Below are 27,670 nucleotides of genomic sequence, written 5' to 3' on the forward strand. Positions count from 1 at the left end.
AGAGAGAAAGAGAGAAAGAGAGAAAGAGAGAAAGAGAGAAAGAGAGAAAGAGAGAAAGAGAGAAAGAGAGAAAGAGAGAAAGAGAGAAAGAGAGAAAGAGAGAAAGAGAGAAAGAGAGAAAGAGAGAAAGAGAGAAAGAGAGAAAGAGAGAAAGAGAGAAAGATTAATAAATAAGTTCCCACACTGTCATTGAATTGCCCTAGAGGAACATCAATCCAGTTTTTACATGCTTTAAAATATTTACATCAAAGAGTAGTGTCAACTCGTGCTATTTAAACCAAATAACTTCTTATCCCTAAGGTTTAGGCTCAATCTGCTAAGAGGCCCATTTTCTGATGGAACTTAATGCTACAGAGAAGAGGATTCATTATACACAGCAGGGATTGCTTATTCCAAACATACAATAAATTCAAAGATTTATAGTGATGGAGAGGTGAAAAAGCTTGGTTTCAGTCAGCAGTAAACTGAATGGTTCTGAACAGTCAGCATCAATTAATCACCCCAACAAAAAAATATTCTCAATATTTTTGATATTGCAATTACTAATATTTACTCAGGTATTTACGTTGAGGGAGAGATACGAATATTCATTACCTGCACTCTAAAAGGGACTAAAGCAGTTAAGGAGAAAATCCACCAGTAAAACTACTTGGAAAGAGAAAAATCACCACAGACAGTAAAAAAACTCCACACCACCACCATCAGTAAAGAAAATAAAACAAATTTAAAAACAAACAAACAAACAACAACAAAAAACAACTAACACCACAATCCTTTCCAAAAGAACTAGTTATGGAAAAAAAACCTTCCCCAAAACCCACCAAACCAAATCCCCCAAAACCAGACAGAAGAGGAAATACTTTTTTTCCCCTGCAGAAAATAACTACATGGGAAGTCCACAAAAAGGCAAGTCTGGGGCCAATGACCAAGGCCATCCCTAAGATAAGGACGTGTGTCCAAACTACTCCACTATCTGCTGGATCACAGTTGTGTGGCACAGCGGCTCCTGCCCACACAGCTGTGTCTCCAGCCAATGTGCAAGGAACCCAGGAGGAGAAGCAAGCTCGCCTGTTGCAGCTGGATGTTGTTTTTTAAACAACTAAGCTCCATTCCCACCACTTTGAAAGGCCTGAAATGTTTGAGTCTCACTTGGGAAAACACTGACTGGATGGACTGACACTGAGCCTTCACAAGCTGGCACTGCCTTGATCACAGACCTGCTCGTCCAGGAGTGCTTTATAAAAGCTCTCTAAGCAGAGACACCTGCATTTATCAAGACTAGGTCTGATGGAGGAACATCCACAAAGAGAAACATAAGTGTTTGCTATTGAAACACATTATTAGAGCAAGTGGGTTTGACTTGTTTTACCAAAAATAGCAAAGATGAGATGAAAAAAGAACTTCCACCTACTTGAGTTTGTTTTCCTATAAGACCACTAGATTCGCATGACTTAGGAAAACAAACATCAATGCAATCCCTTTTGATAAGTTATTTTTTAATTTCTCTGAACCTGATTACACATCTGTTTTGCTGAAGGAAGTGGATTCATCTGCTGTTTTTATCAAGCAATTTTCAGATGAAAAGATGCACAATCTTTTAACTGTGCATCTACACTGGTTTTGGTCCTGCATGAAAAAAAGAAAAACAGACACAGATCCAACAGAAACAGACACATTTCGAGGGATGAAAGACTTTTGTGAGGAAAATTATCATGTATAGCTGAAAAGTATAAAATTACTAGATTTTGTTTAGGTTTTATCCCTAAATGCTTTCAAAAGTAAATGCTATATAAGCTGAAGATGACAGTAGGTATGAGAAATATCCACTTCTGTATGCTATGTATGTGAACAAGAAAAGGTTCTACCTTTTTCTAACACAAGATGAAGAATAACATGTTTGGGAGTATTAAATAAGCAAATTAGGTATATACTAACAATAAAGCATCTGGCAATGAAATTATCATGAGAATCAGCTCAGAAATCATCACATTCAGGCTTCCCAAATAAGTGTGCTAAGAGCCAGTTTCCCACTCTTGTAATGATGGTTCAAGGTTATCAATGCATTCATGTCCAGAACACTGTGCTGGTTAAATTACTGTATGTTCTATGGTTATGTTTAAACATTATTTTTTACAAAGGTATCAGAAGCATTAAATACAAATAAATGAGAGAATACAAGTATTTCACCTGCTTTAAGCAGAATGTACAGGTCCTGACAGACAGAGCTAAACACAGAGTGTCCTTCTAGAAGATACAAAGTCCATGCAGGGGAGGGAGGAAGAGAAAGTGCAAAGCCCAGGAAGCTGTAGCTGTAATCTCAGGGAAGGAGTTATGAAGAATCAAGAGATGCAAGATCCATGAAAGTGAAGGAAAACACTCGTGAGAGAGAAAGGAGAGCTAGAACACAGCTGAAGGTGGCTTCAGTCCAGGCTTGCAGGCAGCACAGAGTTTGAAGCAGTCAAAAAAACAGTTTATAACATCCCTCCTCACACTACAAGAGTCCAGTGACTAATAAGCTCCATTTGGGTGAGAAGGAAGGAAGGAGACGCACGTATTTTAATGACTTTCCTCTGCCTTCTCTCTTTCAAGCCAAAAAAACCGCAAAAAATCCAAAGAAAACAAACACAAACCAAAACAAACAAACAATAAAAAACACACAAAAAAACCCAAAAGAAAAATAAACAAAAAAACCCAAACAAAAAACCCCCACGCTTCAAAATTTAACACTAAAGCAAAGCTGACTCCTACCCCTGTGTAAAGATTAAAGTCAAATGGATGACCCCGGACAGCACATTTCCAGAAACAAAAAACCCTAATTTTAAGTATTAAAACACTTCAATTTTAATTAGAGTAGCACTATAAACAAACCTGAAACTTTATCATCTTGTTAGTAGTTAAATCAAAAATATGCAAGTCAGTCTGATATGTAAGCATTCATTTTGTTTTACAGCACATTTTCATACAACCTCTAACCTCTCATTTTTCATCTGGCTTTATCACAAGCTCCCAAGCAATGAGCACTTTATCAGTCCATCCAGAACAATCTGCTGTGTACATTTATAAACATATTTGGCAAATGTTTTGCATCCGGAATATAAAAGCAAGTGTTTGTGCAGAGTTTTATGGTAGTAATTAAGATGTGTCACAGACAAAGGACCTGGATGGCCTTCATGAATCAGGGACTCCTCACAAGCAGCACAAGTCCTCTAACACATCTTGTTGCCTTATTTTACCATCCCCAGATACAAAAACCTTTCTTTTCTGTATTTCTTTGATCTGTTATAACTAACAAATCACACCAATCAGTGCTTGGATGACCTTGAGATGTGCAGCTGTGCATCAGAAAGGGGAATTCTAGCTATATTTTTTTTCTTTTCATGGCTCCGTAATAACTCTGTGGAGTTCAAAAGCTGGTTTTGGTGTGGGCCCTGCCCTGTGCCAGACCCCGCCAGCTGCTCCCTCCGTCCCCCTCTCCAACAGGTCAGGGGAGGGGGGGATCAAATGACAATTTTTGTGGGTTGCAGTAAACACAGGGAGCTCATTTACCAACTATCACCCTGGCAAAACAGACTTCACTTGGGGGAATTTATTTATTGCCAATTAAAATAGAATTGGGTCGTGAGAAACAAAAAAACCCCCAAACTCTAAAAACCCTTGTCCCCAACCCACCCTCTTCCCAAGACCAACTTTTTTCCTTTACTTACAATTCCTCCACCCTTCTGGAGAACAAGGGGGCCAGTCCATAGCAGCTCCTCCCTGCTTCTCCTTCCTCCTCCCAGTTTTCCCTGCTCCACGGGTTCTGCCCATGTGGATACCGGCATGGATACCTGCCCCAATGTTCCTGGGGCTGCTTCTCCCCCTCACCCTCACTGCCTGGGGGGTGTTTGCTGTCCCTGCTCTGCCGGGGTCACCCCATCCCACTCACGAGTTCAGCTGTGCCCTGTGGGACCATCTGGAACTGGGCTGTCCCCTCAGAGCCCTCAGTGCCAACCCCCAGACCAGCCCCAGCATAGGAGGGTCTGAACGGGCAATCACAGTCAAACTGAGCACACCTGAACCTGTTTTCATGCTTATGGGGGCTTTGAAAAGCGTTCAGCTGTGCCCTGTGGGACCATCTGGAACTGAGCTGTCCCCTCAGAGACCTCAGTGCCAACCCCCGGCCCAGGCCCAGCCCCAGCACAGGGGGCTTGAAGGGGCAATCACGGACAGTCAAACTGAGCACACCTGAACCTGTTTTCACGCTTATGAGGGCTTTGAAAAGCGTTCAGCTGTGCCCTGTGGGACCATCTGGAACTGGGCTGTCCCCTCAGAGGTCTCTGTCCCCTCAGAGCCCACCCCCAGCCCAGCCCCAGCACAGGGGGTTTGAATGGGCAATCACGGACACTCAAATTGAGCACACCTGAACCTGCTTTCACGCTTATGGGGGCTTTGAAACACTAAGGCTGCCTTGGCCATTCTCCTCTAAATAAATGCCTCATAATACGAAAATATATGAAAGACTGCTATAGTATAGAAGCTGACCTATTTATATTCATTTTGTTACCATGACTTCATTTAACACTACTGTAAAGTCAGGATTTTGCCTCTCTCAAGAGCAGTCCCTTAAGACATTTCTTATAAAATTGCCTTAGGCTATAATAGGGGAGAGGGGCACAAAAAATTATTTTCCTTATAAAAGCAAGTAAGCAGCTTTTCCCAGGTTCCTTGTTACGGATTTTGGTATCTACATTAGATATTAAAGCCTGCAAGAACGATCAGCATATGAAAGGAAATACTAAAGCTAGAAATAACAAAAATCCTGCCTTTCTTCTCAGTTTTGTCTGGATTTTTTAATTAAGCAAATTACATTATAGTAAAACTGTTGGAATTTATAGATTTGTGCAATATTTATAGTTTAATCTTACTCAAAATCTATAATATAATTACCATGCAAACCTTAAACATCTGCTATCAAATTAGAGAGTATTCATCAAGTGCCTGTTGATGAATAAAAGTCAAGACTGCACAGGTCAATACAGGAATGTCTCTGGAATAGGGAAAGGAACTGAAGTAAAATTTGTGTGGGAGATGTGAACTGTACACAGGTATCATGATTGGCACCCACAGAAAAAGCAATTTGGGAACATAAATGGCACATATTCTTCTGTTCTCCATGTGTGCCTAGACCTCTGTTCCTGTTTTATTCCAGAAATAAAATGGACTTTAATAACAGTTAAAAAAATGCAGACAACAAAATGGGGAAAATTACATCAAGCAAGAATAAAGTTAATAAATTACAACTTCTCCTAATTAAAACTACAAACTACATTTACAAAGGGCTGAGGTGCCATCCTGGAGTTCTTACAAGAGTTTGGGTTTGAGCTTACCCTTCTGTGACAGAAACCACCGAATATTCATAGAATCACTGGATCATAGAAATGCTAAGGTTGGAAAAGACCTCTAAGATCATCAAGTCTAATAAAAAACATTAGCCTTTCAATCAAGCAACAGACTGAGAAAGGAAGGCACCTCAATTTTGGTTTATTTCCATTCTTCTATCCTGAAACTCTCTATTTATTAGTTCTCAATTTATTCATAAGGATGTATTATCATGACTAGTATTTATTTTCTCCTATGAATATTCAAAGCTGTTAGCTTAAAAAAGAAATTATTTACTCCAATAAAAATCTATTTAAATTGATTCTCTACTGTACTCACAGAGGGCATTTCAATTTATAGTGTGTATTAAAGCAGAGTAAATTGGAGTGACAGAAAAAATAAGTTCTTCAGACTTTCGCCAATGAAAATGTGTAAAATAGTTTAAAATACTGACATGTGACAAAGGAGAAACTTAAGCAGTAAAAAGAATGATATAACATCAATAAAGAAGGCAAGAGCAGGGCAAAACAGCAAAACAAAGCCTGTACAAGATAAGCAGAGATGTTGCTACAAGCTTTCCCTCTATAGTAGATTAAATGACATCTCTGAATTACCATATACCACACTTGAGTAGCACAGTCGCTTTTTTCTAGATAAACTATGTCCTTTTGCTTCTTCCAAAGAGTCAAATCCTTGGGCTCAGAGCTGAAAGATGTTTTGAATTTACATCAGTAACTTCATGAAAAGGTTCCTTGCACTCTTGACAACAAGGAGAAACTACAGGAATTGTGGCTTTGCCTGAGTTGCAAAATAAAACTAAATTCTCCAAAGAATGGAGCCTGTGATAGAAAGCCCTGAATTGCACAGAAGCTGACTGCACACAGCACCTCACACCAGCAGTACATATGCAAACTCCTCACCCTCATTATTCCCCCTACTTCTCTGAAATGTAGTACAAATTTCATCTGTGCAGAGCTTGTGGTAACCTCCCCCTCTACTCAGGAGTATTTAATATGCTTTACAGGAAACTTTGTGCAGCAAAACAACGGGACTGCCTCCAAAATCATTTCAGAACTTCATTGGACTGCACATTAGAAAATGAAATGCAATTACTAGAAAATCCTTTACGATAAACAGAAAACATGAATTATTCGATCTGCTCCAAAACTGAAACGGTGCATTTAAATCAAAGCTATCTGTCAACATGTCCAAAAACCTGGTGATACCTTCTACCTGTTGCAAACCAAATGAACACCCACAGCCCTTCCCAGCTCTAAACACCACATTGAGAGGAACCCAGGGAACGCTGTAGCAATGGCAACACTTAAGGTAGAACATAACACAGGACAAGCCTGACGCTGCTGTCAAAGCTATTTGCCCTTGGAAAGGGTGTTGTATTTCCCAAGATCTCCATTACTGTCTATGAAGGGCAGTGGGTAATATTTAAACCTGTTACCACAATGCTCTGTACCCCCCAATCAACCCATCTCAGTTCAGAGCTCTCCACTCAACATTATGAAGAAAAACGTATTTATGAATGGTTAGTACCAAGCTATTGCCCTTCTTCAAGAAGAGAGGTTTTCTCCTATTTGTATCACCTCTCAGAACTTAAATTTCTAACTTACAGATGCAATTCAGAACCTATTTTTATTTATAGTAATGAAGTACTGTACAAACAACTTCTCCACTCTAAAAATCAGTTATGCCAAGTACAAGTTATTACACTCACTAGCAGTCAATATGTGCATCCTGACTCCCATATCTCTTCCTTATTTACAACGTCAGATACCTGAGTTGTCTAATACAGGAACTTGGGACAAGTTAGGGATGACAATATTTAACAGTTAAAGAAACAATTTTAAACAAATCTGACACAATTTATGTGCCTGACTTCGTGCTATTAGTATTCACATGCTTTTGTTACTCATATTCTCTATCACCATCATCAGGAAATGCATCTTGGCCAGAACAGGACAGGTATTCTGGGTCTAAAGTAGTGGTTTTTGGTTAACAGAAAAAACAGGATGCAAAAAGAGGAGATTGGTCTTCTCCAGGAAAAATAAGAAGGGGCTCTGTGGGGTAATTACTGTGAGAAGAGGAAAATATGGGTGAATACCCAAAAGTGGCCCTCTGTCTCCAGCCCATCCCTGTCCTGGCTGCCACTGACAGTGGCTGAGGGCTGGAAAAACCATAACAAGATTGTGGCAGAGACTGCAGCTTACCATTGCTTTGTTGAAATTCAGCCGAAGTTCCTAAATCTTTAGGAGTAACAGCAACATTAACCTCATTTCCTAACATCATTATAAACTTTTAACAAAGCTTAAGGAAATGGAATTGAAGGGGGTAAACGCAGAGGTTTAATTCTTCATTTCTATAATGCTGCAAAACAAGTGACATTAACACCCCTTTTCAATCCACATTACATTTATTGAAGCCAGTTCTAAATCCTTCAGATATTAAATGTATTTATTTCTTTTCATGTTCTTAGAACACAAGAGTAAAAACGTCTTACACGTTCTTAAACGTAAGCACATACAATTTAAGATTATTTTCCATTCTGAGGAAAAAGAAACACACATGCAAGGCTTTCACTATTTAATTAAGGATGATTACTCCCATTTTTGAATGGCTTTGCCATGACATATAAACTGTTAAAAGGACACAAGAACAAGGCAATACATTCTGCTTTACCGTATTTCTTCGGAAGTATAACTGACTACATGAAGTCAAACTTCTGAAAGACATTACGGTAAGAAAAGAGCCCAAGAACATGAAAGAAGCTTCTTTTTCCCATTGTGATCTTTTTTTCAGTATGTGATCCTGTTTTCTGCCCTGCTCCCTCCCCTCAGATCCTGAGCTCCCCCATCTCCAGGTCACTGCAGCCAAGGATGCCTTTGACCTTCATGTCCCCACCCTGCCCTTCCTTGTTTGTAAATATGAGTCCCAGCAGTGAACAAGCTTTAATAAGCACAACTAAAATTGGTACCAAGTGTTCCCTGCTCACATCATCACCTTCCATTTTTCTCACAGGCTCTTGTCCTCTATTTACATAAAAACCACAGTCATAATGGCCCTTTACATCCCAAAATATATTTGCTGAATTATGTGGTCTTCCAGAGGGAGAACTGATGGTCTCGAAATAGAGCAAGTGTACTTCCCTTTCCCCCAGAAGTTCTGGTCCCACAAAGCTTGGAATATTGGTATATCTGGCTGAAAGAGGAGCACTTTCAACCTCCTGCTGGAATCTCTGTTACAGCCACTCAAAAGGCCTCCTGCTGGAAGCACTCTGAGTGCCAGCAGAAGCCAATTATCCTCTGATATACTGGGAAAGGGAAAGCTGTATGGCCTTCACCTGATAACGACACGGATCTGGAGGATTTGACACTGCATTCAATACTAACTGGTGGTATTTATGTGTCAGAGAAGTAACAATAAATGATTTCACTCTGAAAGAAACTGAAGCAGTATTGAATGAGTGTGGAAGCCTCTATATTTCATATTTTAGTCGACTTTTTACCATCAGTCAAATGCAAAAGAACTTAAAGCACTCAGAAGAAAGCTTCCTACCCATTAGTAAAAGGCTATATTCTTTTGCAAATACAATATAACCTTCCTCATAAATCAAGTGTTTTAAGGTTATTTTCTGCATGACAGAGAAATTATACTACCTTTCACATCAGTGTTAAAGTAGACTTAAATGATTTGGTTTCCATTTTGAATAAACACAATATATTTATTGATGTCATATTAATAAATAATTAACATTCACACTAATTAATAATAGTCAAGCTAAGTTACAACTTGCATGACAAATATAGATATCAAGAAATTCAAACATTACACTACATAACAAATTCTGTCAGATAAACAGTTTCCCTTTAGCTGTGCTTTACACTGGTGTGCCAAATTCTAAAGCTAAAAAATACTCTCTCCCTAAAGCATTTCCACTGCATTTAAATCAAACATCTGCTCTTCCAACGCTATTGACATTCTTAACAGGGAACTTCACATCCAGTGGAGTTCAAGGCTATAACCTGATACTCTCACCCTTTTCCCAGCTTCTCTCATAGAGTGTCCCATGGGGCACAAAATTAATATTCTTATTCAGACACTGCAGTGGTCTAGAAGGAGTATTACTGCTTTGGACCTGACAGACTCAGCACTGAGAGAGAAAAAACCTCAAAAGAAGTCCCAGAGTCTGTAGGACTGGGGCAGCACGTGTCAGCTTCAAGGTCTCCAACAATTCCCTGTCTCTGTCAGGATCCTCACGCAGGTCATGCAATACAAGTTCATTATGTTAGAGAAGATTTTGCCAAAAGCCATTTTAAAGTTGCATTAGGGGCACTAAAAATGTCAAGGAAGAAAATCACAAGCAAAACACGCACTATTATTCCAATAAAGTATAAAACACAGGCCATTATTTGCAAACTGGTTTGATTAGCACATTTTGTAATTAATGATCCTGGGCATGGTGCCACCGTTTGTCCTGCAACATTTCTGTGAATCCCTAAAGAAAACTGCTCAATGGATTTCGGTGCTTTTCCAACTACAAACTTCTCATGTAAATTCAAACCAGCAAAGACATTTAAATATCATTCAGCTGCAAAAACATCTCAGCTGTGCTTCTCAGAGACACGTTCTGGGAAACTTCTTTCCTCTAAAAGAGACAATTTCAATTTCAAAGGAACAGTTCTAAGGAAAAAAGCATATGGGTTTCCAAAATCTGAGACCACTGTCCAGCAGAGGAAAATCCTTCACAGGAGAAGTGACAGCCCATTTACCTCGCAGTTTAAACAGAGAACTGAGCCATTTCTGCTTCCCCACATGCATGTTTAGCAGAACTGATCCTTCCTGGAAGCCTTCCCTTTGTCTGGATAAAATAATAACTTGGCAGAGCTTAGGAAACAACACAACTGTTTTCTCAGATTAAGACCAAGATGAACCGAAATTATGTCCACGTTACTTGTAAGATCAGCATTTTTTGGGAGGTAAGATGATCATCCAAATTATCTTCTAACTTAAACATCTTCAGGTTTCAAAATTTTCTGTTTCTGTTGTACATTATAATGCAATTATTTTTTATTCACACACCAGATAAAAATATAAAATTGTGAGAAAATGAAAAGGATTTTCTCATTACTCAGAGTAATGATTCTTTATGGCTCTTTAAGTTATTTCAATTTATGCAAACTCATGTTGATGTATCAACGTTTTTAAAAGTAATGCTCTTTTGTGTCTCAGACATGATATATGCCTCCCACCACTATTACAAAAAAAAAAAAGAAAAGGAAAAAAAATGCAGGAGCCACAGCTTTTGTTTCTGCAAACCATTTATGATGCTCCTACTTTGGAGAGCAGAAATAAAGGGCAGGTCATGGGATCCACACACCTGAAACAGCAGCTGTTACTACTCACTAAATAAGTGTCCTCTCTCTTATGTGTTCAGGTCTGGGTTTTAGTGCTCCCACCTGATGAACAAACTCTTTCCTAAAGAGGAAGATCCAAAGGACACGAGTTATGGCAATGACCAGCAAAGTCTGATGGAGCCTCTGTCTGAGCTGCAGGTCATGGACACAAAGCTCATGAGGGCACAAGTCATTTAATTTGGGAACTCTGCCTATATGGACATTTCTGGACCTTGCAGGTGGCTCTGCTGAGGTGCAGAGATCTCCATGGCTTAGGGATGATGCCTCCAGACAGCTCGTAACAAATGGCAGTGCAGTGTTTGATCGACTCAGATACTCTGACAAGATGGTTTGGGTTTCAGAACAGCCAGAAATTTTGTTAAGAAGAGTCTGATCCATCAAAGTAAGACTTATATAAACAAGTAATTTCTTCTGCCTTGACAATAAATGCAGCTCCACACATGGCCTCAGGGAAAATACTGGTAAAATAATAACTGACTCAAATGCAAGCTAAGCTGCTTCACCCTATGAAAGAACTTGTGAGGCTCAGTAGCTTTAAACTCTGGCACTGAGCTGATGGCCACCCCATAATACTGTGGGACTGAAAACATAGATTATAGTTCAGCAGTTCAACAAAAAGCACAAAAAAAGGAAAGCAGAATGCAGCAAATAGGATGTAAATTATAAATAAAGCCTGTTTTCAAGTACTTGCTTTTACTTGTTCTATAAAATATTCAAGATTTTGGTAAATAAAAAAGCAAAATATTTAAGAGATGAGAGGCAGAACTGCAAATAAAAAGCTAAAATGAAACAGGTACAACTCCCAGGATAAAGAATTGATTTCAGCCTCTTCAATTTAAAAATGTTTGTTCCATCTATGTGACAACAACAGTGCAAATATTTGTAACGGACCTGTGGCTGGCAGCTGTTAAAACCAGAGATTTCAAACAAAGATCCCAAAACATCAGAACAAAAACATGTTTTCCTACCCTGGGCATCTCATTATTCTAAAAAGCCATATCAAAGCCTTCCTGCTAGTGTGCAAGCGTAGGTAGCTACTGAGCTTTTTTTCATCCATTTTAAACAGGGTCACCTTCTGAGGCAGAAGTTTGGTGTTTTCACCGGGGCTCAGGACACTCCACAGACAAAAGCCAAAGGGAAAGGAAAAAAAAATATCACTGCACAGGGCCAACAGTTAAAAACTGAAGTTAATAAATGACAGTCAAGCACTATGTCAGCATCATTTCTTGCCTGTAACCCAGCCCATCTGGCAGGGCAGAACCCTCCAGCACACAGCTGATGTTGAACTGCCACACCAGGCGTGTCTAAAGCAAAAGAAGCGGCTCCTGACTCACCCTTACACCTTTACAAAGCAACTGAACCATTTCTAGTGATCTCCCACTCACAGATATCCAAAATATCTGCTGTTCTCTACAGCGTTTGAAACGTAAGTAAGCCAAAAAAAAAAAGTATTGAATGTCAATCTTTTCCACAGTTTATATATAAATAGCTGAAAGCATGTCCTCACCAAGGAGATAAGTCATCAAAAGCCACAAAGAATATGTTTAAAGGGGTACAAGAATTAGCATATCATCTCTGAAAGGCATCACTAGAGAAAGACTCCTAAAAAACCATCAGCCTTTTGCACACAATCCTCTTGCCTGAAAGAATACAGAACACATCAGTGCAGCACATCCACTACTTGTTAGCACATTTTTTTGTATTTTAGTAATGCTGTTTTTCAACACAGCTGGTCCTGACTAAACAGATTTAAAGATTCATCAATTCCAAGACTATAAAGGATTATTGTGATTATCTAGTCTGACTTCCTGCAGGGCACATGCCATAGAAACCAGCTCACAGATTGCTGCAACATACTTCCTCTACGATAATGTGGCAACAAATCACTTAAAATACAATCCAGTCTTGTTTTAAAGATATCAGTAATAAAGAAACAACTGCTTTCCATGATTAATTTATTGCTAATTACCCTAATTATTAAAAAGTGGCTTCATTTCTATTCCAAATTTGCATGGCTTTGGTTTGCAAATACTGGGCTTTGTTCTATTTTTTTTTTGACAGAAGTGACAGACTGTTGACAGATTACCTCAATTATCAATCATGTACCTGAAACCCTCCTCCATGTACCCATTTATAAGTCATAAAGAGCCTGACTCCTCACTCAGATTCTGCAGTTTGTCTGCACAAATGTACAAAGTGATTTCTTCACTCTCTATTTGTCAGGCTTCTGCTGGAACATTATGCTCACTTTTATTTATTTATTTATCTATTTTTATCTATTATACATTGGGAAGGTGTGGATAAACAGGTACTTCTTTCAAGTAATAATGAGAACATCCAGAAGACATGATATATTTTAAAGACTGGGTTTGACTCTGACTTTTCAGCCTAGAAATGACAAGAATTAGGAAAATAATTTAAACCAAAACTTGCAAGAAAGAGAAACGGAATAAGCTCTTATCCTTGTTCATGGTGAGTAGGATAAGAAATAACAAGCAGTAAGGAAGATTTAGTGTAGTCTTTAGAAAAAAAGTCTGTACCACACACACCAAAAGTACTGAATTTCTGAGAGGCTGCAAAACATCCATTGTTGCAGACAATTTTTTTTTTTTTAAAACAGGCAACACAAGCACATGTTGAAAATATCATAGTTGGAAATGAACCTGCTGTAAAGGAGTCAGGTGGATTAAGTAACCTGAAGATCCACTCTAGGTCCTCTCCTCCCATTCCAGGCTCCCCCTCCTACGACTCCTTGCTGTCGTCACCTCTGAACCTTCCTGGCTGTTCCCCATCCATTCTGAAGAGGACACTGCAGAACCAGGAGCAATTGCCCAGCAATCAATACAGATAAATTTTCAATTATTCTCCTCCTCTGTCCCCCAGACGCCCCTCTGTCTATAAAGGCAAGACTTCTTATCCTCTTAGCTCTCAAAATCAAGGCTGATGTTCAATTGGTTTGCCACAATAATGTTTCATCACGTGAAGCGTCCCTGCACCTCAGGACACAAACACCATCTGTGGGGCCTTTCTATATTTGGATGTATTAGAGTAGATGCTGCTTAAAGGAGCCAAATATCTGACAAAAGCTATCCAGGTTCTGAACTAATCATTATTTAATTTTCTCTTTCTGCATCATCAGCAATTTTTATGTGACTGCACCAAATTTTTTTTGAGTCCTATTATGAGACTAGTGAATAACAAACAAACCAGAACAGATCCCTGCAGGTCCTATTAGAGAAGCAGCACTGAACAAAAATTCTCCATTTTCCACAGCTTCGTTATCAATTCATCTGTTTTTAAACCATTTAGTAAATGCTATATATTTAATTCTGCACTGGTAATTTCTTTAATCAGAGTATCAAGGGAGGATTAGTTAATGTCTGCAGAAGTTCTACATCTATTGTTAATATGAACAATGCAACTTGCAATCAGATTTAAGGATGTGCATGATTTCTGTCTCTGACACAGCTGACAGCTTCAGAAGAGAAGGTGAGGACTCAGACAGGGAAACTTGAGTGTGGAGCTTTAAGGTCTGAGGTCAGAAAAGATGATTGGCCAGGGACAGCCAAGGGACATCTAACACACACACTACAAGCCATGGTAGTGAGACAGGGCCTGGATAAATGGATTGTGAAATTTGGGTGGAAATCTGGATGGAAATGTGGGTGGATTGCCAGGCCCAAAAAGCATCATCAACAGCTCATGGATCAACCCATGGCTGGTTCCTTGTGGCCCTCAGTGTGCCAACATCATAATTAACAATTTGGATATGGGAATTGGGTGCAGTTTTGGGCACTTTGCAGATGGTATCAAGCTTGGGGGAGCTGTCACCACACTGGGGGCTGATCAGAGGAGCTTCCTCAACGGGCTGGAAAAATCAGACCAACACGGACTTCACAAAGTTATTCCAAGGCAAATACAAAGTTCTCCTCATCTGGGCTAGAACAACCTTACACAGCAAGGGCAGGCAGCAGCTTTATGGAAGACAACCTTGCAAGGAAGCTGAAGAGGAGCCAGCAGTGCTACTCTTGCAGCAAAGACCAGAGGCTGCATCACCAAGAGGGCAGGGGAGGCAATTCTTCCCCTCTATCCAGTAGTCATGAGACATCTGGAGCCCTTACTTGCTGTGTACAACTGCCAGATGGGACTATTTAGAAAAGATGGATCCAGATTCTTCTGTGAGGTCCACCAGAATAGAAATAATAACAACAGACACAGGAAATTCCAACTAGATCAAAGGAAAATATTTTTCCCTTGTGAGTGGTCAAAATCCAGAGCAGAGTTTTTCCATGAGAGGTTGTAGGATCTTCTCAAATATTCAAATAAGATCCTCAACCACCAACCCTTACAGGTTCTCCTTTGGGGAGGAGGTTGTACTGGAGAGCCCCAGAAGTTCCTTCCAGTCTATGGGATTCCACGATTCCGTGCACATAAAGCTGAAGACACAGCAGTGAAGCTCCCCATGAGCCATAAGGATATCCTTTGCCTGGTTCTGGTCTGCTTTTCAAGCCAAAACTCTATGACAGAGATAACAGGCACAGCAATAATCAAGTTCCACAACAAGAAGAGTTTGCAGTAACTGATATAATAACCCTGCCATTAGATTATCAATAATAAGAAAACTCTATTTATTGGTAACCACTCAGTTATCACATTGAAGCACAACACTGGCAGCACAGCCAGTTCAACCCACCAGAAATTCCTGTCTGAATTACCTTTTGCTTCACAACATGGATGAAGTTGCACTGCAGTCCTTTCTACAGCAGGAGCCATAAAATCACATACATTTCTTCCCTCTACACAGCCACTTATGTCCAAGAAAAATTTTTTTTTGTTAATTTAGAACTGTTAAAGAGATTCAACACAATAGGGCAGAGGGGTAGAAGAAAGCAAGAAAGGAAAGGTGATTGTTTGGATTATTCACCTCATCAGAAGGATCTGGCCAGGACCTCTAAAAAAGGTGATCCATAAGGTATAGCTTTCTGATTTCCTCTAATAAAATGGAAGAACTCCATTGGAAATATGGTAGCATCACTGCACAATAATCTTCTCAAAAAGCAACTGAAATAGTACCACTGTTTGCATCAGAAAGTCACAGAATGTGTCAATTTTAAGCACAAAGTATAAATGTTTCAGCTTACTGTCCATGTGTAAGAAAATTCTGGCTTTTTTTGGCAAAGCCCAAGAGCCAGTTATGCATTTCCCAGATCTACTGACAAAACAAACAAACAAAAATCAACAAACCCTTGGAAGATTGTAGTGGAATGTGTTAAAGATGTTAAAAAATTGTATCTTAAAACAGAGTATGGCTTTTCTAGGATAAATAGAAGTGACAACTAGAAAATATTTATTTTAGATTTCTTCACACGGGAGAATTCTAAAATAAGGAAAGCACACAATGTCTGTTTTTCCTCTTCCTGCAACTATTTTAAAACTACCATTCTGTATCTAACACAGAAATGCAGTAGTTTCAAGAGAAATATCAAATCACAATCATGTTCCTTCTAGAATACTGTGCTGTTAACAGAATAACTGTTAAACAGAATACTTGCATTTAGATGTGTTTCTAATGTAGATTTACAAGATGACAGCACCGGTATCACAGTGAGAGCTGCCGTGCCTGGCAATTATTGTCACATCCGAGACAGAACACTCAGCAGCTACTTCAGAATATGACACCAAAATCCAACAACAAGCCTCACTGGCTCATTAAAATCATCCTCCCGACTCTAAACTTGTCAGTGATGCTGCTCATCCCCCAAAAACAAACTGCCACTCTGCTTCCGTTCTGTGACACGAGGGCCAGACAAAAACTGGCAGAAAACTTATCATTTGGTTTGTATTTTCTTAGCACTGGATTGGTCACAATATTTTCCTCTTTTGAAAGGCAGCTGCAGATCCACATTTCACTGTCCTCAGTGCCTCTTCCAGCAATAGCTGAGACATCTCTGCATGTCACTTCTTGGCAGCTAAATGAAGCGTCCAGAGGGTTTTTTTAATTGCAGGAGAATTCAAGTCAACACTAATTCTACTCGTCCCTTTTCGTAACAGTTTGAGTAACAATTAAAGAAAAGCAATTCAGTAATTCAGGAAAGCAAGAAGTACCCAATGAAATTCAAGAAACAGAAGAAAACATAAGGTTTCCTCAAAATTAAGACCAGAACATGCATGAGTGGGATTGACTCGGAAGTAACTGGCAGGGAACCAGGGAAAGGGAGATGAGTTAAAAGAGAAGCTCAGATTGGGATCCTGAAAAGGAATGAGACAAAAAGGGACAGATGATGGGAGAAGAGTTAGATGGAAGAAATGGGGTAGCTGAGCTCCCTGTATAAAAGTAGAAATCAAAGTTTCCCAGTGTTTAGGGTGGGGGTTTTGTTTGTTTAACATCTGAGGCCCATTGAATAATTGATATGAGTTCTGACAGGCTCAGGGCTGGTCTCCAGAGCACAGTGCTGTGCCAGTTCTGAACGGAGCTGCCACACTGCACAGGCCTTTCTGAGCAGGGGAAAGATGACAGGGTTTGATGTCTTCTAAAAAAGCGCAGGGTTACGTAAGATGCACCTCCCTATTCAAAGTGACAGATTAGTTTCTTTTTTTTAATTATATTTTTGAAATATTAAAGATATACTGCACCTCTCGAAGGATCCAGCACATGCCTAGTAACTTCCAAGATTTAAACTTTCCATCACCACATACATTTAAATGAAATTAAGATACTAGTAATACCTATATCCAATAATTTGGTTGTTACAAAAAAACCCACAGTGGGTAAGACCCTACTTTCCCCCTCCCTCTCTTCCATTCTGCCAACTATTCCATAATTAATGTTATTCACAGTAATTTCATTAACTCCATTAACTTTATCATGAAAACCTGCCACACACCTGTTTCTTTACAGCTTCCTTTTCATTAGTGAACACACAGTCAGAAAGATTAAAAAGAAACCTCTGCTGCTGCTCTTTCCCTGTTTACCCAGAAAATAAGTTAACTTTCTTTCAGTAAGTATTATGAGCCAGTGATCTATGTTACATTTTAGAAGTTCATTAAATCCTACCTAAGCAGGTTTCCAAGCATGTCCCTGTAATGAGAAAATACCAAGTCCATTTGACAGTATCAGTAACAACTCTTACAAGCAGCACTTTATCTCCCTGGGGAAGGGAACTGCCCCGTGCACTTCAAATCAAACTTGAGCTATTCAGGTCAAAACAAAAATTCTGATACCAAAAATGTTACTACCTTAGCCCTTAAAACTAGTAACTCAGTGCAGTCTGCACTCTGCAAGGTGGCTGAGCCTGCCAGGCCACACACAGAACAGACAGACTTTATTTACTATTACCTCAACTTCTGAGGCTATTGGGAAAAACCACAGAGAAAGACACAGATGAATTCCCAAATTAAAATGACTGCCTTCAATCCTTTACTGGCCTACCCTGACTGAAAAGAAAAAATTATTGAGTGCTGTCAGTAATAGAAGATGTGGAAATGTAGCAGCACGGGGATCAACTAACAGGACTTTAGCACCTGTATATTCACCTGTACACAGTAAACTGAGCTTAAGCTAATTCATAAAACAAACTTTAAAGCACCATTCTCAAATCAAATAAAGACAGTACTGTAATAATTATAAACCTGCATCTCTGGTAAACATCAGTGGAATGGTTCTATCAAAGGGCACTGGATCAAACACAAGGGAAGCTCAGACTCCCCGAGAGCCGCCCAGTGAGCGCCCAGGGACACGTGGCTCCTCCATGCCCACACTGCCCACACCACTCCCTGCTTCCCGAAGGGATGGGGTGGGAATGGTCACAGGGCAGGAGACAGGAGGAGACAAACTGCCTCTCTCAGCAGGCAGCTCACATCAGTGTGGGAAGTCCAGAGAGGCAGTGAGTCTCCTCTCCGTGTGACAGGATGCAGGCTCAGCTCCATTTCCAAATGCCTGCTCCTGCACACACTACAGAGCATTCCCAAATTCCCCATCAACTCCAAGGACATACTGGAAAGAATAAACTGAAATCTGCTTCATCAAGTGTAAGTTAATTTAGATCAAACAGCCAACCCTTGAACTGCACAGAACATAAAGGACATCACTATTTCCCCAGCTCTGTAAAGGTCTTTGAACTCAGACTATGTCATTTCACTGACACAGATACACACTTCAGACACAGAGCTTGGGGCTCAGCATCTTCCAGATTTATGAGAAATCCTTCCAGCTCTGGGATGCTGCAAAATTCACACCCAGCTCAGCAAAACACAGTGAAAAGAAAGAATTAATATAGCTCTATTAGCCCAGGAAGCTTTGTGCCAAGTCACACATACACAACCTCAACTGCTGAGGAGAAGACTTTGAGCAGAAGGGTGGAGCTGAAGCAGCACTTCCATCAGCAGTGAAATGAGATGCAGTGCTTGGCTGGGCACTGCTCGGGCACCTTGAGCCCCTGCCGTGCCCTTGGCACTGCCAGCAGGGGTTTGTGTTGCAGCAACATCAACCAGAGACCACTGACAAAGAGGTACAAGTATATCAGGGCTATTATCAGAAAATAATATAATCCTACACATGATTTATGCTTTCCATTATTTCTGCAGTGCTTTTTTGTGTAGTACCTATTGGATCTCATCTGAACACCCTGGATCTTGACCTATGAGTAGCACTGAGCACGGGCAGTAAAAAGGAAATGAGTATTTGTTTTACAAGCTGTTGGGGTGCCCTAAATACATTTATCTTTTGGAGTTAACTCCTCAGATCACCTGAAAGATTTTTTTTTTCCCTCAAAAGCAATATGCTATTTGCAGGGGTAAACATACAATCGCAGAGTATCTTTGTTACCTGAAGAAGCTCTCACTGAACAGTAGAGTGACAGCAGTGACAGTAACTAAAGACTTTGAAATCAAACTTGGCAATAAGTATTTTTTTCTATTAACCAACATTTATGACTAAACCCAAAGGTGTACCTATGAAGAACCAGCTAGCACAAGGCTCTGCTTCTAAATTCAAAATTAAACAAAACCACCACGAAATTCACAGGAAGATGAACACAAAAAAAAAAAGGGAGAAGTTGAATTCCAGTTTTCTCACAGAAACCTCTCCCAATTTCTTTATTTTTCTTCCTTTGTATTCCTTCTATTTTAAGCAATCTTTATGTCTAACACACAGCATGATAACTTCTATTAAACAATAATACTTTGGAAAACAAGCAAAAGGATTTATGAAAGGAGAACACACTTCTTCAAAGGCCATAATCGCTGTTAGCTCAAAACTAAGATGTAACAACAACAACAACTTAAGAAATTATGTGAGCAGCTTCTTAAGATACAATTTCTATTCATTTTCCCCCTTTTCATTCCGGCAGTCACAAAAAACCTGTTATGAGAAAACTGCTCAAAAAGAAAGTCAAGCACTCAAGAAAATGAGGATAAACAATAACTGAAATTAGCTCTGGCTCCTGTATCTGCACTTTACAATAGTTTTTGATTGCATGACCACATGAGAACCTCTCTTTATTTTGATCAGCTAATGAACAGCTGCTCAGATTTTCCTTACCACTGCCTTTGCAACGCTGCTTATTCCTTTAGAACAGTTTTTATTTACCAACAATCCCTATATTATACCCACACTCACACGGCTGGAAGTCGAAACAAGAAAGAAGAAACAGGTCTTTAATAATCTGAAATGTTACAATTTCACTTTAATACCTCATGTAAAATTGGGTATCCATCCATCTGCCAGACTTAACGCTGAGTTTTTAAATTAAGATGCATTTTTATTCCTGTTTAGACAGACACAAAAATCAACCATTGCCTCCTCTCCAACAATGCAGAGTAATCAAATTAGGCAGGCCAAGTGCTGGTTGTCCACTGCTGCAGCCACAGTGTTCTCTGTCAGTCCAGTCACAAGGATTTACTCCACTTGTGCAGACACCAGTTCATATAACACTGATTTTTCTATCCTTCCCACCAGAGAAACTTTCTCACCTACTCCCCTTAACAAACACATGTAATTTTGTTACATATATATTAAAATTACAATCATTATTAATAATTATCATTATTATATGTGCAGTTACCTTTTCCTCTCTATATCTTAAGGATAGAAGCCACAGTAAGAACATAGATCAGGGGAAGACTGAAGGACACTTCTTGATGCCACATGGCCAACAGTGCCATCGAGGTTGCCAAAAGGACAGATGTTCTTTGCTTTTCTACTAAAAAAAAAAAAACAACTTTCTTCTATGAAATGAAATCCAAACTGTCGTTTTAGTTCCAATAAATACCCATTAGGGATCATCAGCCTTTTCCCTCCTAAGCTCTATCCACACACACAAACTTGTTCCCTCACTCCAAAAAGCCAGATTGCCAGGCTCCTTGAGCCCTTTTTCTCCCCCCTCTTAATTTTCTGTTCTTTAAAACCAAAACAAATCCAAACCAAAACAAACTGCCATGTTTCCTCAAAATACAGCTTTGGAAAACTCAAATCAAACCACGCTACCATTTTTCCTCTATTTCAAATGCAGTTCTGTAACAACACCAGATTTGGAACAACTCAGGTGAGTCTCTCCAGTGGCAGATGAAGAAAGTCCTGTTTGGATTTTTGGATTAAAAGCTTCTTTCCCTGATCTCACATTATTCAGTGTTCAGTGTGTTTACAGTACAGAAGAAACAGTTTGCAATCATCTACAGGTCAGCCACTGGTTTTCCCAGAGTAAATTCTGTTTCCTTGCTGGTTGTCAGTTCCCAGCTAGCCTTAAACCAGCATTCAATAAAATCCTCATGTTTTAATTTCCCACATGTACTTTACATGTGTACTGTGACACTGTTTGCAGCACACAGTAGACCGGAGACTGTCCTAAAAGGAAAGAGCTCCTTGTTAAGTACAAACTAGCTAATACTTCAAAAATTTAATCTCAAAAAAACCCCTCCAAATCTCCACACAATGTGCTATAAATGTCACTAGCAGTAAGACAAATACTCAGTTCTATTTACCAAAATAAAATAGCATATTATGATCTCCTACACCCTGCATGTAGTTTGTGACAGTAGGACTTGCCAAGGACACCAGAAGGTGACTTACATTTAATTCTGCCTCTACTTTTAAAATCTATTAAAAAAAATCTATCCATCTCCATGGTAACTCAAAACATATATTCCTCCCAGACAGTTTGATTAATACTCTGTAGTTTTTGTTTTATAGTCAACCTTTAGTTTGTTTGAAAATACATAAAAACTGTCTAGTTGATCCTAATAATCTCAAATGATACCATAAATCTGTATGTGGCAGTAAATGAAAGGTACTGCATATATTGCTCCTTGTTATATTGTTCCTTAAACCCAATAAAGTAGCCATAAAGTTCTGGGGTCTTCAAAGGAAAGTAACTTTCAAATCAATTATCATAATTTTTCAGATTTTAATGGTATAAGATTTGCTTACAAACTAATCTTATTTTACTCTCCTAAAAACTTATGCCTACTTTTAATTCCTTAAAGCTCTCACACTTGCACAAATCAGTGTGAGAGACTGACTGCATTAAATCTCTTCAAATTAGGGAAGGGAAAAATAATAACTATGGCAACCCGTTATAACCTTAAAATATGAAGCACTTGAACTGAACTTCAGGAAGTCAGTGTTAAGGGAAAATGTACCGAAATAAATAGTATTTTATGGCAGTGACCTAATAAATACTAAGTGGATTTTCTACATGAGGGCTGTTCTACCAAGGAAGAAATGTAGAGAGAGGTCATGACATCCACTAAAGACCTCCAAGAAACCAGAGCTAATAAATTTCTGTAAATGCAAGTCTCAATTTGACAAAGCACGAGAAGGGCTTCGACTCAACCTACCACAGACAACATCTCTAAGCAGCATAAAATTCTAAGATTTTACTCATGAAAATTTCTACCTGTCTGAGATAATGAGCAGACACAAACCACATTGTGACACTTTTATACTGTGATCTTTATTCTGCTCCCAACAATTCAAAAACAGACGGGACAGACTGGAGCAGGTCCAAGGGAGGGACATGAAGAGGATCGAGGGGCTGCAGGTCCTGCCCTGTGAGGAAAGACAAAGGAGCTGGGTCTTTTCTCCCTGGAGGAGGCAGCTCAGGGGGACCTCATCACAGTATTCCAGTACCAGCACATCCTCCCAGAGAGGGTGGAGGCTCCCTGTCCACAGGGAGACACATGGAGGAGACAAGGGGCAATGGGTGTGAGTTGCATCAGGAGAGTTTTTGCCTCAGTGTAAGAAAGAAATGTTTTACAATAAGAACAACCCTTCACTGCATTAGGACAAGGTGCTAGATAGCCTCATGTAGGACCCCTTTCTGACAAAAGGTTGGACCAGATGATTTTTCACAGTCCCCTCCAACCTAGGATATTCCATGATTTACCTCCAGCTTCTCCTTCCATGACTAAACACACCAAATTATAAAGATATCCACCTTATGCATATAACACTGAAGTGTTCATCACTGTGCAAATCATTCTGCACACACCCCTCACAACCCAATCAAGAAAAATCTTCAAGTATTTTCTAGTATTCAAATAACAAATCTGCTAAAAGCCTCAAATTCCGTTGCTAAGCAATCAGATGATTTCTCAGGGCACTCTTCCCTTTCAGAAACTGAAGTAGATGGTACTGAAAGGGGAATTGTTTACTCTTAGTTTCCCTTATATTTTGGGCAGCACTTAACAAGACTATCAGCTGCTTCAAACTCCTGTCCGAGTTCTGGCCACTCCATGAAGGTTCATCCTTCACTCCAAATATAGAAAGATATAAAAATATCCATAATACTGCTGAACATTATTATCCACAGTCCTGTCTTGTAAAGTGATAACTCCGAGTCTCTCAGTGTCAACTGGGGCCAGACAAGCTCTTCAGATTCTTTTAAAATGTCTCTTTCACAAACCTGAACAATCACCCTAAAGGAGTTTCCTATTTGCAGGTAACCTTGAAAAAGGAAAGAAGGCCACGTGGATGTGCAATACTATTTCTGTACATATGTCTCGGTACAAACACTTCATCTTTCCAGGAGTTTGCTTGCCCAGAACTGTAAGTGTGTAGGAAATCTGCTCAGCCTTGACTTGAAGGAATTCTGTTCCTTCAAGGGAGACCTTCTGCTGCAGACCTCAGATGCAGCATATCAATTTTAGATCATACCACACTGTTCTCTGTCTACATATTTTAGAAATCCATCATGTTTCATCAGATATGGAGCAAAAGGCATCTCACTAAATAAAAATGTCTCAAAATACTCACTACAAGAGTAAACCACCTGAGTGAGTCAGTGAATGGCATTTCTCAAGATGAGCTTTAACTTCTAGTGCTTCGATTTTAGGGACACCCTAAAACACCCAAATCACACACCTGCAATTGCCCCAAGTCCTGTTACCCCCTCTATTCCTTTATAGGATCCCTCAGGAAATTGAAAAGCAGCCAATGGGAAATTGTTTTTACACTGAGCTGGCAAAAATTCCACCTATTCCCAACACCATTAGGTCTAACTCCTGAAACTAGCAGAGAAGTCACTCCACACATCCCTCGCTCCCCTTTGCATAAAAGTAGCAAATTAACATTATTGATCTGACCAAATTCTAAGTTGGGCAATTATGTTTGGTCTCTCCACAGTCATCTGATCTCTCAACAGAAATAGTCCTCACATCACATCCGAAACTCTGAGGAATTTTTCTGACAGTTAAAATAGCTCCTGTGCACCAGCAGTGAGTTTCAGTGATCTCTTTAGCTGACTTAACAACTCACAGGAGTCTTGTTTGACCTAATTAACAAAAGCTTACAGGGAATTTGCAGATCCTTTATTCAGAAGTAGTATAAAAATAACAAATCTTATCAACACATACAGGGTAAGAGAGAAAGTTAACAACCTTACTGGTACTATTTTGCTGTCTCAACAGAAGTCAATACACTGGTCTAGGGAACTACACAAGAGTTGAGCACACACATTTCACTGTAACCAATGCAATTTTGCATCTTTATCCACCTCTGGGCCTACATAAGTCTCCTCAAGGTTTGTTCTTGCTTTTCTGCTCTCTCTTCTTTGTCTCTTTGGAGTAATCACAAGAGCAGGCTCAGCTGCTTATAGTGGTACACTAGTAATCTTACTTTTCTTTCCTTTCCTTCTCCACTCCAAATTAAGTACAGTACTGGGGAAGGGAACCACTGGCATCCTTTGCTTATTGCCTTTGCAGTACTGGAAAACAATAAGCAGAACCTTCTTTTGCATTTCTTAGGCTTCCCACAAAGTGACATAGTTATCTTGTTCAAATTAATCTAAAGAAGGATGCAGAGTATTAGAGGCAGGCAAAACAATAACACAAGATACTGGGTCTGTACAGTCACTGACATCACACAAACACATGAGGAAGTGTTGACACACACATCTGGTCAGCTGTGCTTACCAGAAACTCTACCCACAGCCTGAGCAACTCAGTATAACGTGGTGACACAGCACAGGTTTTGAACACTCAGATCCTGTGAACTCCCTCCTCACCATCTGCACAGTGGCAGTGCAAGTAGGGAAAGCCAAACCAAGTAGGTTAAATAGAACAGTGGCCTTTTTTGACAGAAAGGAGCTATTAATTTTATTGTTTCAGTGCTCATCTTAGAAGCCTGGACACAGGCAGATCAGAACTGCTCTTCACTTTCCAGTGTCATGACACGGGACCTGCACACGGACTCCATATTCAAATATGGGAAAAACGTGCTCTTTTCCTAGAATCACAAACAGCCTGGCTTGGAGGGGACCTCTGGAGGTCATCCAGTCCAATTCCCCTGCCATGGGAGGGGACACTTGCCACTAGACCTGTCCAGCCTGGCCTTGGACACTTCCAGGGATGGGAGAGCCACAGCTTCTCTGGGCAACCTGTGCCAGGGCCTCACCAACTCAAGTGTAGAAGTTTTCTTCCTTGTATCTAGTCTGAATCTCCCCTCTTGTCTTGTTTAAAACCATAACCCCTTGTCCTATTGCTACAGGCACTCCTAAGAAGTCTGTCCCCAGAACAACAGAAGTCATACCATCTTTACTCCATTAAAAATATTAAATATTTAAGTTCTATTTCTGATTGCTCAATTGGAAAAAACCCCAAAAGAGTATTTTTATGTAGGTCTAGAATTTCTGACAAGGTTAGCATTAGGAAAAAAAAAACAAATAACAAATAAACAACAAATATTAAAAAAATAAAAAAACAAATTCTGGTATCTTTGATATCAGTATTATTTGTATTCCTTTCCAATTTAAGAAAAACCTCTGCCATTTTCAAAATACTTGTTGTTTTGTTAGCATTTAAAGGGTTATATGATCAGAATTCAACTACTCAGACCATAATGTGACACTACAGTAAAGCAAAGAACACAACACACATCTTTCCATTTCAAATTCATTTCAGGCACAGCCCTTTCTCTGTGAACTCATTTCAGACAAATGCCTTTTTCTCCCAGACTGTCACTGTGCTTTCACCTTGACAGTCAAAATTACAAGACTATCACAGCCCTGTGTAGTACAGTAAACTCAGGCTAATCTTTCTAATATCTGTTTCACAGACATCTAAACTAATATTGCTGCACAGCCCCCATAACTCAAACCCATCTGAGCTTCCCCACACACAGTTTATTCCTGGTACCAACACAGGCTCTCTGTGGACAGGAGGAAAGGAGGAAGATTCCCAATGTTTTACACCAACTAATTTTCTGCAACTGTCTCAAAGCTGTGATTCACTTTACCCTTCCATTTCTCACTGTTCTCCTCCTCCCTCCAATTTTCTGTCAGCTGAGCTACCTTATCTTGGAACAACACAGAATCCCTCTCCAGGCAGTGTTTTAATCACTCCAGGCTTGCTGGGTATTACATCCCAGTTCCTATTGTTAAACTGCAAGACAAATACAAACCTTACAATGTATCTCAGCAATACAACTAAGGCAACTGATTGGAATTTTTAATTGAAACAAACTTGGTCTTTCAAACCATAATCCAGGTAAGCAGTTCATCAAAAAGCATGAGATGAACACTTCAGCCCATTCAGAGATGTTGAGAGATGCTGCACACGCTGTTTGGCAGCACTGCTGGTACCCCTTACAGCCACTGACCTACTGAAATCATCTGTGGAACAACCAGAGTTTGAACCTCCCCTACAATAAGAAACTTTCTGACAAAGCTGACCAGGCACAGCAGCATGATAAATAACATTAATTACATTTCTTAGAGGATTCTCATTACAGTTTGAGAATAGTAAAAATTTCTGCTGGTGCTGATCCAACAACATAGCAAGTATTTCCATTTAGTCCCTTAATATGTTTTAAGATGTGGCCTTACAGCACAGCTCCCAGCCTGAACAGCAATTACAAAAGCCTAACCCAGGCTCTGCCACAGCCACTTATGCACCCTGGGGCATGTCCTCAGGCTTCCCATTTACAGCCCAGAAATGGGACAAATGTCTCTTACCCCCTTAACAAGGGGGCAGGTTGTTCTTTACACCAGAAAGGCTGTGCTACTGCATCAGTGGCCTCGAGCAGAAGAAATCACTGGACTTGGTCAAACACTGACATTTGGCCCAGGGAAGTTGTGGAATCTCCATTCACACGGAACTCCAAACCTCACTGGTGCAGTCCTGCCACTCTGGTCTAGCTGACCCTACTCGAGCAGGCAGCTGATGATCTCAAGAAGTCCCATCCAATCTAAACAATTCTGTGATTATTTCTATATTATAAAATTATATTTTTTTTTTTTAATTTTTGGGGGAAAAAACCTCACACCACAAAACAAAAGCATTTTCAACTCAGAAGCTCTACCAATTTCTTCTTGTCATGGAGCAGATGTCTCCTTCCAAAGTTCTACAAGAACAGTAAATTCTTTCCCCTGTTATTTAAGAATACAATAATGTTT

General features: G+C 39.7%; 1 protein-coding gene across 1 annotated transcript in view; it reads right to left on the minus strand.

The window, feature by feature from the left end:
* The window catches only part of DOCK3 (dedicator of cytokinesis 3), a 172,301-nt gene that overhangs the window by 129,638 nt on the left and 14,993 nt on the right, over positions 1 to 27,670 (minus strand). The window lies entirely within an intron of this gene.

Source organism: Corapipo altera, unplaced genomic scaffold (assembly GCF_003945725.1).
Source record: "Corapipo altera isolate COAL_440 unplaced genomic scaffold, ASM394572v1 55, whole genome shotgun sequence".
Lineage (NCBI taxonomy): Eukaryota > Metazoa > Chordata > Aves > Passeriformes > Pipridae > Corapipo > Corapipo altera.